Source organism: Carcharodon carcharias, chromosome 1, assembly GCF_017639515.1.
Source record: "Carcharodon carcharias isolate sCarCar2 chromosome 1, sCarCar2.pri, whole genome shotgun sequence".
Taxonomy (NCBI): Eukaryota; Metazoa; Chordata; class Chondrichthyes; order Lamniformes; family Lamnidae; genus Carcharodon; species Carcharodon carcharias.
In genome coordinates, this window is record NC_054467.1 from 102,926,037 (window position 1) to 102,943,363 (window position 17,327).

Sequence of the window (17,327 nt, forward strand, 5' to 3'; positions counted from 1 at the left end):
TATTGCTGAGTAATTGCCGCTTGATAGCACTGTCGATGACTCCTTCCATCACTTTGTTGAGGATTGAAAGTAGACTGATTGGGCAGTAATTGGCCGGATTGGATTTGTCCTGCTTTTGAGGACAGGACATACCTGGGCAGTTTTCCACATTGCCAGGTAGATACCAGTGTTGTACCTGTACTGGAACAGCTTGGCTAGGGGTGTGGCAAGTTCTGGAGCACAAGTCTTCAGTACTGTTCAGCACTATTACTTCAGTACTATTGCTGGAATGTTGTCAGGGTCCATAGCCTTTGCAGTATCCAGTGCCTCAGCCATTTCTTGTTCTCACATGGAGTGAATTGAATTAGCTAAAGACTAACATGTGTGATGATGGGGACCTCAGGAGGAGGCCAATCTATATTAATCATTCTCTCAGCATTTCCAGCTGAAGATTGTTGCAGATGCTTCAGCCTTGACTTTTGCACAGATGTGCAGGGCTCCCCTATCATTGGGGATATTTGTGGAGCCTGCTCCTGTTGTTAGTTGTTTAATTGTCCACCACCATTCACGACTGTACGTGGCAGGTTATGTGATTGCTTAGCTATGTCAATCACTTGCTGTTTTCGCTGCTTGGCACACAAATGCACCCCTTCATCCAAGTGATTTATATAGATTGTAAATATAGATAGGCTTGGCTGTGTTGTAGCTTCACCAGGTTGTCACCTCATTTTATGCCTGGTGCTGCTCCTGGCATGCCCTCCTGTACTCTCCATTCAACCAGGGTTGATCCCCTGGTTATAGTAGAGTGGAGGATTTTCTGGGCCATGAGGTTACAGATTGTGGTCGTATACAGTTCTGCTGCTGCTGATGGCCCACAGTGACTCATGAATATCCAGTTTTGAGCAGCTAGATCTGTTTGAAATCTATCTCATTTAGCACGGTGTTAGTGCCACACAACACAATGGAGAGAGTCCTCAATGCGAAGGTGGGACTTAGTCTTCACAATGACTGTCTGGTGTCACTCCTACCGATACTGCCATGGACAAATGCATCTGCAGCAGGCAGGTTGGTGAGGATGAGGTCAAGTAGGTTTTTCCCTCTTGTTGGTTCCCTCACCACCTGCCGCAGACCCAGCCTACAAGTATATGAAAAGGAAAAGAGTAGTGAAAGTAGCGTTGGTAGAGGGTGAGACTGGGAATTAAAAATGGGAAACAAGGGAAATGACAGATACTTTAAACTCATACTTTGAATTTAAAATCACAGTAGAAGACCCAAAAGGATTCCAAGAATAGTAAAAAAGCAGGGGGAAAAAGGGAGGGAGGAACGTAAAAACATCATGATCACTGGAGAAAAAGTACTGGGAAAACCAGTGGGACTGAAGACTGATAAGTCCCCCAGACCTGGTAGCCTTCATTCCTTAAGGGAAGTGGCTGCAGAGTTAGTTGATTCATTGGTTGTAATCTTCCAAAGTTCCCTGAATTTTGGAAAGGATTGGAAAACTGCAAATGTATCATCACCATTAAAGAAAGGAAGGAGACAGAAAGCATGAAACTATAGACCAGTTAGGCAAACATCTGTTATTGGGAAAATGCTAGGATCCATTGTTAAGAAGGTAGAAGCAGGACATTGAGAATATCATAATACTATCAATCTTGATTATGTGAAGGGGAATCATGTTTGACAATTTATTAAAGCTCTTTAAGGCTATCATAAACACAGTGGATTAAGGGGAACCAGTAGATGAAGTGTATTAGGATTTCTGGAATGATTTGATAATGTTACGGACCAGAGGGGGGATTAATTTAAACAGCCTTAATTTCTCCACTCACTACCCATTCGTAAACAGGAAGGCGGTTATGATTTTTGATTTCCCCCCTTATCAGTGGTAGTATATTTTACCCAACCCTTCAGTTTTTGAGTTACCCAATTCTTTATTAATAACCTCATGGCAAACTTGAGATCAGGTCAAATAAAAGGGGTAGTTTAGTTTATTTTACACATACACAAAATGCGGGAAGGGGTTTTGCAACGTCCACCCTTTTTTACATTCACACAATAAAAGAGGGATAAGGGAAAGAAAGGGGTTCATGGAAAAGACCACAATAACAATAACAAGTATTGTTTCACCTGAGTCCAGAGTCCAGTAAGTGAATGTCCAATGAAGGTTCTTTCAGGTGGCTTTGTCTGGCAGAATTCGTGGTCTTGGTCCTAGGGACTCGGTTGCAGGTCGAGTCTGTTGAAGATGCAACAAAGTATTCTTCCATCGTGGGTATTAGTTCACTCTGTAGGCGAAATACAGGTTTCTTTCTGGAAATCAGACTTGGAGAGAGACGAAGATTAGAGGCAGGCTGCTCACCTGGAGTTTCGATTTCTCTTCTGAGGTTAAACCGCAATTGAAGATAAAATTCAAAAGCTGTCCAATTAAAAGAATTAAAACAGCTTAAGTCTCGGTCATGTGACAGGGTGGTTTTGGGTCGAGCTACTAAGCTAACGAGGCACCCTTGCTAAAACCTATTGTGTTTTGAGGAGGTAACTGAAGAACCGTTAGTACAAAGTTGAAGATGACAAGTCCCAAACAACTCTGCCTTTGTTCAGAGCTGGCTGGTACAGATGTATCATCTATGAATCCTTTGTGTTAGCTTGGTTGGAATGTTTATATGATGCAAGATGTGTTACAATCCAGGGGGTTTGATGTGTTAGCCTTTGTTCACGTGTAAACAGCTCATAAGCTTCCAGAACTACCATCATGCGGTCAACTGCAACCATTTTATCAGTCCAGCAATTGTCCATTTTGAAAAACAGAAAAAATATTATAAAGTAGCCGGCATGACGTAGATATATCTCTATTTTTCTTCCTGTCTCCTGGACATGAGAATGAGGTGCCACATAAAAGCTCATGGTGTTGAGGTTGATACATTAACATGGATAGAGGACTGGCTAACGAACAGTGAAAAGAGAGTCCGTATAAATGGGTAATTTTCAGGTTGGCAAACTCTAACTAGTGGAGTGCATCAGGGATCAGTACTGAGGCCTCAGCTATGGATGATCTATATTAATGACTTGGATGATTATACCCAAGTTTGCTGATGATACAAAGATAGGTATAAAGCAAGTTGTGAAGAGGATGCAAAGAGATATAGATAGGTTAAATGAGAGGGCAAAAAATTGACACATGGAGTATAATTTGGCAGGAAGAATAGAAAAGGAGAATATTATTTAAATGGGGAGAAACCGCAGTATGTTGCAGTGTAGAGGGACCTGGGCTTGTACATGAATCACAGGAAGTTAGCATGCAGGTACAGCAAGTAGTTAGGAAGGCAAATGGAATGTTGGCCTTTATTACAAGGGGATTGAATATAAAGTAGAGAAGTCTTGCTACAGCTGCCCAGGGCATTGGTGAGACCACACTTGGAGCACTAAGGTTCAGAGAAGGCTGATTCCTGGGGTGAAGGGTTTGTCTTATGAGGAAAGGTTGAGCAAGACTTTAGAAGAATGAGAGGTGATCTTATTTAAACATATAAGCTTCTGAGGGGCTCAACTGGGTAAATGCTGACAGGATGTTTCCTCTTATGGGGGCATCTAGAACTAGGGAATGCAGTTTAAAAATAAGGGGTAACCCATTCAAGACAGAGATGAGGAGGAATTTCTTCTCTCAGGGGACATAAGGAATCTGCAAGGGGATATAGACAGGTTGAGTGAGTGGGCAAAAACTTGGCAGATGGAGTTTAATGTAGGAAAGTGTGAGGTCATGCACTTTGGGAGGAAGAATCAAAAGGCAGACTATTATTTAAATGGAGAGACTCTAAAAAAGTACAGCACAGAGGGATCTAGGTGTTCTTGTCCATGAAACATAAAAAGTTAGCATGCAGATGCAGTAAGTAATTAAGGAGGCAAATGGAATTTTGGCCTGTATTGCTAGGGGCTTGGAGTTTAAAAATAGAGAAGTTGTGTTACAATTGCGCAGGACATTGGTGAGACTGCACCTGGAGTATTGTGTACAGTTTTGGTCCACACATTTAAGAAAGGATATATTGGCATTGGAGGCAGTTCAAAAGAGATTCACTAGGCTGATTCCTGGGATGAAGGGGTTGACTTATCAAGAACAGCTAAACAGGTTAGGCTTTTATACATTAGAGTTTAGATGAATGAGGGGTGATCTTTTTGAAACGTACAAGATTCTGAAGGGGCTTGACAGGGTAGATGTTGAGATGTTTCCACTATTGGGGGAATCTCAAACTAGGGGACATAGTTACAGAATAAGAGGACACTAATTTAAAACTAAGATGTGAAGGTATTTCTTCTCAGAGGGTAGCGAAAGTCAGAGAGTTGTGGAGGCTAGATCACTGAAAGTATTTAAAGAGGAGGTAGTTAGATCTTTGAAATTTGAGGGAATTGAGGACTATGAGGAACTGGCACAAAAGAGAAGTGGAGGCCTGGGTTAGATTAGCCCTGATCTTATTGAATGTTGGAGCAGGCTTGATGGGCCTAATGGCCTACTGCTGCTCCTATTTCTTATGTTCTTGTGTGTTCACTCTTTGGAATTCTCTTGCACAGAGAGCAATAGAGGCTGGGTCAGTAGATATATTCAAGGCTGAGTTAGACAGTTTTTGATCAACAACGAAGTCAAGGATTTTGAGGGACAGGCATGAATGTGGAGTTAAGGCCAATTAGAATAGCCATGATCTTATTGAATAGTTAAGCAAGTTCGATGGGCTGAATGGCCTACTCCTGCTTTTATTTCTTATGATCTTACATGGTGTACTTTGCAAAGGTAACATTTTGGGAGCAAAGAATAAGTTGCGGATATTTCTGACTTGGGGGATTATTTGTTGCTGGCACAATTCTGTTCGATATGATCCAACAATCTGGAGTATTTCTTCATTTAATTGGAAAACAATCCAATTATTGATTTGTGCTTCCAGGACTGAAGGAGTCCCAGTACAAATGAGGTAAATTAGCAAGGTTTCCTTCAGGTATATGCATCTATCACTTTTCATTCATTCGTGCATTATAATTGAATTACAGGGTATAATTGAATTTGAGATTTGCATGCTTGATAGTTTAGCTATTTTCAATGGTGCATGTACACATACAAACACACACATACAAAGGCCATCACGTCTTAATTATGGGATTGAAAATCCAGGACCTTTCTGGTGTAACTCTATGAGGATTAGAGCAGAATGGCTGTGAATTAGGCTGGATTCTGAATATGCTGGGTTCTGCCCTTCTCCTTAAATTTTCCATGTGATCTTGAAGAAGCAGGGCCACTACCTTCCTAAAACAAGATGAGTGGAGTAAGAAACAGCGTGGCAGGAGCAAGAAATCCAAGGTCAAGGACTTGGGGGAATAATTGACAGCTTGTACGCCAAACATTGTTTCAGCGATAGCCACAGGGCTCATTTTTCGATAAAAGCTAAGGAAGCATTTTTTTCATCTTATGGATGCCCTGATACTATCTTCCAGATCCAACTCAGTTTGTGCAGGCTACTTAAATTAAAGGATCTCTCCTGACCTTGTACATATTCTTGGATTCTCATAGGTTTTTGGTCCATCTGTAATATTGGCTGGATAACCACACATTCAGCTAAGATATATGTGGCACAACTGAGTTTTATACTTAATGATTGACCCTGATTAGAATATTTGTTTGTACTTAACAAGGAAAGTTAAGAGATGAAATTGGCCATTATTCAAAGTACATAAAATAGACAATGCCAATTGCAGGAGTCTGCTGTACAGTGAACTGCATGAGTTCTAATGCATTGTACAAAAGTTGAGTAGCTTTGAAAATACGTAGCTGGAATTTTCTTCAACTGGCTGTGATGGGGAGGGGGTGAGGTGGAAGGGGGAATCACAAAAGAAATTTATTTTATATTACCTTATAAAGAACATACATCTCAGTAAGATTTTATTCTTTCTGTCTGTATTATCTATCTGGTTCAGTGATACATATATTAATGCCAGGAATTACAACACCTGCCACCTCCAAAAGAAAATCTGTGACTTTGTCATCAAAGCAAAAGTCTAATGAGCTGTCACGATGTGTTAACATCAAATTTGATGACTTTCTTTCTTTAAGCCTGTGCTGCCTATCAGTGGCCTGTATGACTCCTTCCCAGCCTGCTTTTAATGGATATTCATTGCCATTTGTAGTGTAAGAGAACATTTTTCTAGTCCTGAAGTGCCTTACAGCAGCTTTGTGGATGTTTTATAGTCTTTGTCAGCTAACGATTGATGATTATTGATAGCTGCAAATTGAATGTTCCCTCTAGTACTGAGAAGCTGCACTAGCAGACCCTAACACTCATTTTGGTTTCCTACAGGCTTTGATTAGCTGATCAGCATTCAAGCTACAGAATGCATATAAAAAGGGCAAGTGTATTCAAGGTGACTTAATTGGCAGTCAGTTCATAACTGGCAAAGAGCCAAACCCCAGATAATAAACAACAAGGGTCTTAAAACTCTGAAATCAGATTTAATAATATGCAAGAACAATTAACAATTTGTGCATATTGCTAAGAGTATTTTTCTTTTGTGTTTTTTTTACTTCAAGGGGGTTCTTGCAGGTGGAAATGTTTAAACATGTGGTGCTGCAAAGGTCAGCCAAATTGCAATTGATTGGTCAGATCTGTCTTGTCCATATCTGAAAAGTAATTAGCACTGATCTCCTAGGTGAAAGGGGCAGAAGTTTACATTTAGTGAGGTAGCGACACAGATTGAAGGCTGGGGGTTGTTCCGGAGGTGTGTCTAAATCTGGTGGAGTATCCGAATATGCAATGGAGGAGGACTGGGGAGGAGGCCAGTGTATTAAGCTTAGTTGCTCTGGCAGCAAGAGGCTGTCTCTGGGGATTCCTTCCTGGCCTAGGAGCTAGATCTGGTGGATCGGAGAAGACAATGAAGAGAGTATGTTGCAAGTAACATGGTGCCATGGGACTAAGTTGCTTCAAACCTACAAAGATTGATCCTCAAAAGTGCCAAGGTAAAACCTGTTTCATTGACAACTAAGTGACATAGTACAGTATTTTTAACTTCAGAGAAGTTTCATTCACAGACTACTACAGCTGATTAGAGCTTCAACACAGTATTGATGTGAATATTAAGCTGGACTAGTTAAAGACATTAAAATTGTGTTTATCAATGGGCTTTTAATTGAGTTTCACGAGAATTTGCAGAGAAATAGAACATTATTGAAAGTTTCACGGTTGAAACTGGCACCATTATTTGTGGAAAATTATATTTGTGCATATATGAAGAAAAATAAAATATCTCCCATAATGGTTTGTGAAACATTCCATAGTTTAATTTTCATTTATAAAAAGAGTAATAAACATACTGATGATTTATATATCTTTTACTACCACAGAATTGCATTTCTGCAATCATTGTGCCATTATTTAATAGGATGCCATAATAATATCTTGTTACTGTAATGCGGGAGCAATCATTTTTCACCTAATCACAATCATATTGAAAATTATGGCACTCATGGGTGACATCACCAGAACGAAGACATTTTTTGTACACAACTCCAGCTGTTCTCTTTCCAAAACCCCCCAAAATTGTTTACTAACCACATTTCTTTCACAAGTGCTTTTTAAAAATGTGACAGCCTGCCTTCTCGTAAAGCAATGGTTTACGCCAAGATGGTCAACTCTGTGTTAAGCATCATCTGGTATGGCTCAGGAACCACCACCCCCACCCACCACCCCTCCCCCCCGCCCCCGGCATGGCTGTCTCTGCAGATGAAGACAGTGGGTTGAGAAGGTGTAGGAATTGCTGGCCTCTCCTTTCTCTCTGGGCCATCTTCTTGGTCAGTTGAGATTTTCCTTTCTGCTCGTTTATTCCAAAGCCCTTCCAAATTGTTAGCTTCCAGAGGTCATAGCCCTCAGTAGCTGTCTCGCAGTTGTCAATGTCAATGTCTGCTATCTTCATATCTCACTTGCAGGTGTCCTTGCAGGGAAAGTATGGCTGCCCAGGAGGTTGTGACCCATTGGCCACTTGACTGTACAGCAGATCTTTGGCTATATGGTCATCATCCATCCAATGTACGTGGTCAAGCCAGCACAGATGTCATAGGCTCGGAATTAGCATACATTAGTGATGCAGGGGATACATCTGAGTTGGCAAAGGTGCAAACTATTCAGCCTTTTCTCTGGCCTAGCATATGGCACCACTATAGAGGACCGCACTGAGGACACCTGCTTGGTAGGCCGCAGTTTGGTGTTCTCAGACAGGTTGCTGTTTTCCATACTCTCTCTTACTCAGCTTGGACACAACAGCTGCAGCTTTTGTGATGTATGTGTTGATTTCAGTGACAAGTGACAGATTGCTGGTGATTGTGGGGCCTACATATGTGAAACTATCAACAGCTTCCCGTGTCACATTGTCAGTGACGCTAGCTAGCGGTATGGCAACATCCTGGACCATGACATTTGTCTTTCAGATGCTGATGGGGAGACTGAACTCTTTACAGGCATCAGAGAGTCCATTTGCCCATTTGCCACTGAAGGTGTTCCATGGTATAGAATGCTAATGCAGTATCGTCAGCAATTCTCTGATAAGGACTTTGCCACACCTTTATCTTGAATCTAAGGCGAAGAAGGCTGACCAGCTTTCAATCAGTTCTGGTCTGTAAGTGGACACCCCCTGTAGATGGCCTGAAAGCTTATGACACCAGCAAAGAGAAAATGAAGTGTATGCCAAAGAGTGTTAGTGCCAGAACATAACCCTGTTTTCCCCACTGCAGATCTCAAAAGGATTAGATTCTTCCCTGATATAGCATACCTTACTCGCCGTGTTTTCATGGAAAGAAAATATCACCTTGAACAGCTTCGGCAGACAGCCAGTTTCCTCCAGCAGCATAAACAGTCTGCTTCTGCTCACATGGTCGAATGCTTTGGTGAGATAGTGGCTTCTTTTGCTCACCGCATTTTTCTTGCAGCTGCCAGACTGAGAAGATCATGTCAATTGTAGATCATCCAGTTCTAAGCCACACTGAGTTTGGAGTAGCTGTGTTCAGCTAAGACCTGCAGTCTGACAAGGGCAACATAGGCAAATACTTTTCCCATGATACTCAGTAAGGAGATGCCTTGATAGCTGTTGCAATCGCTGCAGTCACCCTTGTTTTCTACAGGGTCACAATCTTTACATTACGCACATCCTGGGGCACTGCCTCTCTTTCCAGCAGAGACAGAGGTTCGTGCAGATACTGCAGGAGTGCCAATTTCCTGTGCTTGATGAGTTCAGACAGTATAGTATCAGCACCTGGAGCTTTGCCCAAGGCAAGTGAGTCAATAGCTTTGCTAGGCTCCTCCACTGTGGGTTCGATATCCAGCTCTGCCATGACAGGCAGGCTTTCTGTGGTATCTAGAGCTTCCTCAGTGGCAGTGTTTGCCCTAGAGTACAACTGAGGGTGGTGTTCCACCCATCTCACCAAATATTTAATGCAGCCGGTAATAATCTCCCAGCCTTTGTTTTCAAATGAAGCCGTTTTCTTTGCTGATGAACCTATTGCCGTTTTGACCCCTTCATACATGCCCCTAGCACTCTCTGCTCACATCTGGATATTCTGGCAAAGTTGTAACCAGTAGTCTGTTGAACTTTGAGTGGTTTTTAGTGTATTCAGAGTTATCTCGCTCAGATCTCGCTTGTAAATAATGAGAGTGGGCTGCTTGGTTTCAATAACTGGTTCCATCACAGTGTTGCTAGCCTTGAACCAGCCACCATTTTTCCACTCTTGCTTCCCATACTTTGAGAGTGTAGTATTGTAGATGGTGCCTCGAAGTATGTTCTATTTTGCTTTTGCATCTGTGTGGGAATGCTAGAGCGCACATGTTCAATCGAGTCAAGGGACTGTTGGTTTTTATCTGGATGCAACCCTTGAAGTTTCTGCATTCAAAGCAGAAATGCCATCCTCATATCAACGTCAGCCATACTGCCTACCAAAATTTTCTTTTTAAAATTTGCTTCTGTGAGAGGTTGAAATGTACTGAATTGGACATAACATTTTAATACTGTGAGTGTACTCTGATGGTATTTATCGAGAATAAAGAATTCATTCCATATATTCTTGCCATAGTTTGTGTCGTTGGTAGTTGATACGGGAGAGAGTATGAGACAAGTTGATTTATATTAATACCAAAGTAGGATGGTCGCTTTTAGATGGTCAAATTCTATCTTTTCGGGGGACAAATTTCATCATGTAAATGTGCTATATACAAATATGTCAATTCCCTGGGGGCTGGCGATGCCATAGAGCGGCCCATGTGACATTTTTGAATTTTACATTGAAGACAGCTGGATGGCTCCTGGTGCTACCTGCCCCTTGGAAAAACCACATAATTCTGGGTAACACCCCTGGAAGCAGGGCTATGTAAACAAATTTCTCCCCCTTTGTGTTAAATGAGAATTGTCAGGCACATTTACAATTACGTGGTCTACAGTATTAATTAGTCAAATCTCAAAGAAAGGCTGAGCTCTGAAGAAGAGTCATACGGACTCAAAATGTTAACTCTATTTCTCTGCCCAGTCCCTCGGAGCTTTACCAGAATTTCCTGTTGTTATATCAAAGAAAGACAGCTCCTTTTACTGATGCCTACTTGCACTTTTTTTGGATGATGTGGAAATATTATACATACCACATCAGTTAACATTACTAACCCACATGAATAACAACAACTTACATTTATATCAGACCTTCAGCATAGAAAAGCGTTATTAGGTCACTTAAAAGAAGTGCAACCTTACAAAAACCTGATACTGAGACCAAGGGTCACCAAAAGCTAATTGGTCTCAGAGTAGGTTTTCTGGAAGACCTAAAGGAGAGGAGGGAAATGGAGAGGCAAAGGGGTTTAGAGAGGGTATCCCAGAGCATCGGACCTGTCACCTGAAGATACGGCCGCCTATGTTGGACTGAAGAGAGTGGCCAATACACAAAGGGCCAGAGTCCCGAGGAACTGAAATTCGGTGGGGGTGGGGCGAGGTGCAAGGTTGGGGCGGTGGGGGGTTTCTAGGGCTGGGGGTATAGAATAATGCTGTACTTCTTCATCCCCAATTGATTTAGTTCATGCACAGACTATTGGATATTTTAATTAATTCATAAATCAACCCTGAATCTCATACAGCACTTGATAATTGGTTTTGCTGGCTTAAATTCCTACACGTTAGCTCCTTTCTCTTTTTATGTTGTTGAATTAAGTTCGCTTAGTTACCTTAGCAGTGGAGATAAAGAGACACTAAGATATTGTCTGTGTTTTTGAGGCTGGAGATTCTCTTTGAAGAACATTGGAAATAGGAACTGGAGTAGGACATTTCAGCCAGCTAGCCTGCTCCACCATTCAATAATATCATGGCTGATCTTCTACCTTAACTACATTTTTGTGTACGAACCTCATATTCCTTGATTCCTTTGTCACCAAAAATCTATTGACCACTGTCAATACTCAACAGCCTGAGCATCCAAGGGGCAGAGAATTCCAAAGATTCACAAACCTTTGAGTTAAGAAATATCTCATACCAGTCACAAAAGACCAACCTTTATTCTGAGATGCTGTCCCCCATGTTCTGGTTTCCCCAATTAGGGGAAACATTTTCCCAGAATCTACCCTGTAAAGCCCCTAAGAAATTTATATTTTTAATATATTTTCTTGTTTTTTGTTATCGACACACACATAACTTTGAAAGTCGGAAAGTACATCTGTCACGGAAAACCTGAATCAGAGACCACAATTCAAATTGCCTATAGGGTAATGAATACTCTTGACATTTCAAATTCTTCAGATTATGTGGAACTAAAGAAATCTGCACATTTGACAATCGTGCCTTTGTTATGAGCAAGACAGCAGTGGGTGATCTGGTAAATTTCAAAGTTTACTCATTGAAGTTGGAAAAGGACTAAAATGTTTGCTGCGGCATAGACATAATTTTCAAGTCCTTTTATACCAATCAGTATCACTTTGATTGTTGCACAGGTACAACTGATTACTTGGGGAAACTTTAATAAATTTGTAAAGGGAAAGTTGGAACAACATATATAGTGACATCATCACAGGCCCAAAGTTTTACAATATGCTCAAACCATCATGGCCCTATCACTTTAAGTCTTTGGTGTAGAAGAAAAGGTGGCATGCAAACCATTGTAATGTATGTGTTGTGTTTTGTTAGTTTGAATAATAATGGAACTGAGTATTTAGCTGCATTCCAAACTGTCTTAGTGATATTAATGATCTCTAACTTATCAGGTGGGATTTCAAACAAATTACATGCTTCTAGTTTGCTTGTGCTATCCTCAAACTTTACAGCAACAGCACACAAATTCTTCAGATATCTTTGTTTCTGCTCATTCGTATCTATTACCACAATTTGATATGCTATACACATTCCAAATACCTCAATTAGATGTGCAGGTTTAATGTTTTATTTCAGTGTTTTGAAAATTTGTTTCAATGCTTTGGTTTCATTGAAAATCCTTGGGGGCATTTTTCTATGTTCAAAAGCTTCTTAGGTATCATACCTGTAATAAAAGCTTGTCAATGCACTCATCTCATAAGAAATGCTATGAATATGATGGATCTCCAGGGACTGTAATTTCAGAAGGAAACAAAAACTTGCTTGAAGATGACAACTGGTTTCAATACTGCAATGCTGATCTTATTGTCTTTCAGTAAAATTGCTTTAAATAGCTTAGCCCTTGTGAATATGGAAGGCCCAGGAAGTAGATGAATATGCCTGGTCCTGTCTTCTATTCTCAGTTTCTCCACAACCTTCTTTGTACAGAACCTTCATCACCTCAAACAAATTCACCTGCACCAGAGTGGGTATGCATGGGGAGCATTTCCTAGGATCTACTGAAATGCCAAGTAAGACAAGACCTGGCAGCCAGCAGAATTAGGCTAGACTGCTAGTCCAGGCCTGGGGTGTGGCCTGAAACCCTGAGGATCTTTGAGGGAGAGTTTTTTCCCTTGGCCCCATGCCACCAACACATCCACACCCCCCCCCCGACACACACACAAACTTTACAAATTGGGAGTTACCTTTATTTTATTCTGGACTAATGCAGCTGACAGGCAACAAGTGCCAGCCAGTGCCATGTTTCCAATCCTTCACGTGCCCTGTGATGCACCAATCATGGCACGAACACACACCATTGGTATTTCAAATGAGGAATCTTCACCCTGACCCTCAAAGGCCTGGCAAGGCTAATTATGATGATGCCCATTGAACACATACCAGGATTTGCTGGGATATCAATACCAAGGATTTGTGATTCCCATTGCACTGTTTGAAAACTAAATAATTAGTTTCTGAATTAATATTTCATAAAAGTTCCTTACTGCGATACTGCAAGCCTGCTCTATCATTCAATAAAACCATGGCTGATCTTCTGCCTTAACTCTATTTTCCTGTGCTATCCAAAATATCCCTTGTTTCACTTAATTTGGTGGGGATCTAGAACAATTGATATTGTGAATCAGGATGGGTATGAGTTCACATTTTTTTACTGCTAATAGTCATTTGGTAGTATAAAACTTGAGTATTCTGAAAAAGAGACGTGACAAAGCTTTTCTTCTTGCACTCATCATGACACTTGACAAGGAATCCAATATAAGGGGAAAACACTGTATGAAAGGAGAGTGGTGATTGATTAGCGAGTGGACTCTGATTGGTAGAGGCATTGACATGCAGAATGCACCAGTGATGGTAGCTGACAGTTAACTGCCAAACATTGTTGAAATTTAAACCAGGCAGCTTGATCCTTGGCCAAGACATTACCCTGAGGAATGAATCAGTGATTGGCTGTCACTTACTTGGTTTAGTTGAAACAGATGCAATTGTGTACATGTTCTTTCTGTCTGCAAAGAACAGGGCCCTGTGCATTAACATATGTAGCTTCCAGTACACACAAATGTGCCACACTGAGAGCCCTACTGAGTCTACTTGCTAACCAGTCAGCACTCTCCTCTTTTTTCTTATTCATTCACAGGATGTGTGCTTTGCTGGCTGGGCTAGGATTTATTGCCCATCCCTCATTGCCCTTGAGAAGGTGGTGGTGAGCTGCCTTCTTGAACTGCTGCCGTCCATGTGGTGTAGGTACACCCACAGTGCTGTTAGGAAGGGAGTTCCAGGATTTTGACCCAGCAACAGTGAAGGAATGGTGATATATTTCCAAGTCAGGGTGGTGAGTGACTTGGAGGGGAAATTCCAGGTGGTGGTGTTCTCAACAATCTGCTGCCCTTGTCCTTCTAGATGATAGTGTTCTTGGGTTTGGAAGGTGTTGCCTGAGGAGCCTTGGTGAATTCCTGCAGTGCAGCTTGTAGATGGTACACACTGCTGCTACAGTGCATCGGTGGTTGAGGGAGTGAATGTTTGTGATTGGGGTGCCAATCAAGTGGGCTGCTTTGGCCTGGATGGTGTCAAGCTTCTTCAGTGTTGTTGGAGCTGCACTCATCAAGGCAAATGGGGTGTATTCCACCACACTCCTGACTTGTGCCTTGTAGATAGTGGACAGGCTTTGGGGAGTCAGGAGATGAGTTACTCGTCACAGGATTCCTAGCCTCTGAACTGCTCATACATTATAAGTCCCTGTTTTCCCCTTATGTTGGTACTCTTACGAAGTATCCTAATGAGTGCAAGATGAGAAGCTTTGACATGACTCGTTTTCAGCATTTTTTTTCTGAATAAATCTAATTTTGGAAAAGCTTTCCTTTTAGATGCTCTGCTGCTGAAACCCTCCTTCATGCCAATGTTACCTTTAGACTTGACTATTCCAAAGTACTCATGGCCGGCCTGCCATGATCTGTCCTCCTTAAACTTGAAGTCATCCAAAACCCTGGTGCCTGTGTACTAACTCGCACTAAGTCCCATTCATCATCACCATTGTGGTTGCTGACCATTATTGGCTCCTGGCAAGGAACACCTCGAACTTTATAATTCTAATCCTTGATTTTGAATCTCTCCATGTGCTCATCCCTCCTTATCTGTGTAATCTTCTCCAGTCCTACAATCCTCCAAGATATCTGTGCTCATCTAATTCTGGCCTCCCGAACATTTCCAATTTTAATTGCAGTACCATCGGTGGCTGTGCCTTGAGCTGCCAAGGCTGTAAACTCTGGAATTCTCTCCGTAAATGTCTCCACCCCGCCTCATTTTTCTCCTTTAAGATACTGCTTAAAGCCTGCTCCTTTAACCAGGGTTTTCACCATCTACCCCAACATTGCATTGTGTGGCTCAGTGTCAAATTTTGATTTATATGCTCCTGTGAAGTGTTTTTATTACATTACTATATAATTACAAGTTGTTATTGTTGTTCCATCATTTTTGAAAGCCTATGTAACAGTCCAAAAAAGCACAACTGACCTCATAGTGTATTTTGCATCTTTGTAATCTTCTACTCTATTACTTGATAGCACCTGTAAATAACAAACACTGTTGGTTCCAATTTCTCATGCTTAAAGAAGTTTGCATTCTATGAGTTAATCTGATACCCAACACTCAACTGAGGTCAGCTTTGTCTTCAGTTATGCTGCAGATTGTGGAATGATACAAAGCTGAAACCTCTTTCACATGGTACCATAAAAAGACAGTTTGAAAGAGCTTGCTTCTCCACAGGTCTCCAGATGACATAGATTTTAATATTAACAAAATGGCAAACAACACTTAAAAAGCAAAACTGGATCGTGAGCATGAAAAGCCGTGCATGTAGTATTTTAGTTTCAGCACATTAAAGCATTTAGTAGTTAATTTTTGGAACAGAGCTATTAGGGGATTTGAGAAAAGTGGCTGAAGGGAAAGCAGAAGGCACATGTAGATGGTGCACAACTGGGGCATTACCCTTCAATATAGGTACCACATTCTTTGGGCAGTGTGCCACCACCTGATTTTATGTGAGTAGATAGGGAAATCTTACTCCTGGCTGCTTTTAATAAAGTTGAAGTATTAATTATATTTTAAAGAGATGAAAGATGATTTATGTTTCCTCATTTTAATGTGTAGATTCCAGTTTGTGTACTTTCTTCTTTGGATAAGATAATTTATTATCACAGTAAATCAGATTGGCCTCATTCATTCTGGTAAATGCAAACAGCTTGGAGCAAACCCTGTGAAAACAAGATGCGATTAACGTTGTGAATCACTTTAGTTTCTGTTTTAGAATTATAGAAGATTATTATAGCTTCATCCATAATAATTAGTTTACCGCAACTTCACACCAGTAAAGTACGTAGCTAGCAAGAACTCCTTTCCAAATATGAAATGGATAAAAGCAAGCATCACGCACCATTTTTCCCTTGCTGTTTTGTTGCAGTTAATCAAATTTAAAGTGTGATTCCAATCTCTAAAACCTCAAGGGTGTGAACTTCAGCTGCACAGCGTCCCTTAGGCTACCTGAGTTTCCAGGGGGCAGGCCAGACTGCCGGCTGTAGCCTGCGCCATGTTCCCCAAGGGTATGGGCACATCCTACCTGCTTCTGTACATGTTGCCTTGTCCCAATCCTGATGTCACACAGTCCAGTCAATTAATTTGATGCTATGATCCCAAGTTTGATCAACATGGGTCCTTGCGATGCCTGCATTGTGCACCCTTGAAAAGAGAGCATGAGGCAAGAAAGGTGGACTGTGTGTTCATGTTATTTAAAGGGCCAGACACCCCGATTGTTAATTTTGGAACTTTTTCTACTGGCACCTGTCTGGAAGTATTCTTCTGTGTTTTTGAACGTGCTTTGATATCTTTGCCAGAGACTATTGCCATGTCCTCACAATGATGGCAGAGGAGCAGGTAACCTGTGCAGATAAATTCTGCAATAAGTGTGGGCACAACAATGCCAGTGCCCCTGGATCTGTAGCATGATCGAGAGAGGGAGCAGAGGCTGTGGAGAAGACATACTCTGCCACATGCCCCTCTGCCAAGTTGGAGTTGGAATCCTCCATGCTCCTTGACAGTGCAGGGAAGCTGTCTGGCAGGCCAGCCAATGTACCCAGCATCTCAGTGTGCAAGCCATTGGTCACTTTCCTGTATGCCACCCCATCAAGATCCTCACCTCATTCCTGTGTCACAGTGCTTGCCTGTCACCTTGGTCATCTGGCAAACTGGCAAATGAGCTATCCATTCACCCGGGCCTCTTTGAAGCCCACTTGTGCCTGGACGACTCAACATGTGCTGAACACAACACTAAGCTTGCCTCCAAGGCACATGCATGCCAGTGTCATGGCAATGAACAGTGGCAGCAGTGTATACCATCTACAAGATGCACTGCAGCAACTCACCGGGGCTCCTTCAACAGCACCTTCCAAATCCACAACAACTACCACCTGGAAGGACAAGGGCAGCAGGCGCATGGGAACATCACCACC

The 17,327-nt window shown here is 41.7% G+C and overlaps 1 protein-coding gene across 3 annotated transcripts in view; it reads left to right on the forward strand.

Moving 5' to 3' along the window:
- arhgap24 (Rho GTPase activating protein 24) overlaps positions 1–17,327 on the forward strand; it is a 545,136-nt gene that overhangs the window by 295,509 nt on the left and 232,300 nt on the right. The window contains exon 1 of one of the 3 annotated variants that reach the window (XM_041194138.1): positions 6,943–6,961. The exons of the other annotated variants lie outside the window; for them this stretch is intronic. The gene's annotated coding sequence lies outside the window, so the exon portion shown is untranslated. Of the gene's footprint in view, positions 1–6,942; positions 6,962–17,327 lie in introns of those variants that run through there. 3 annotated transcript variants of the gene reach the window in all.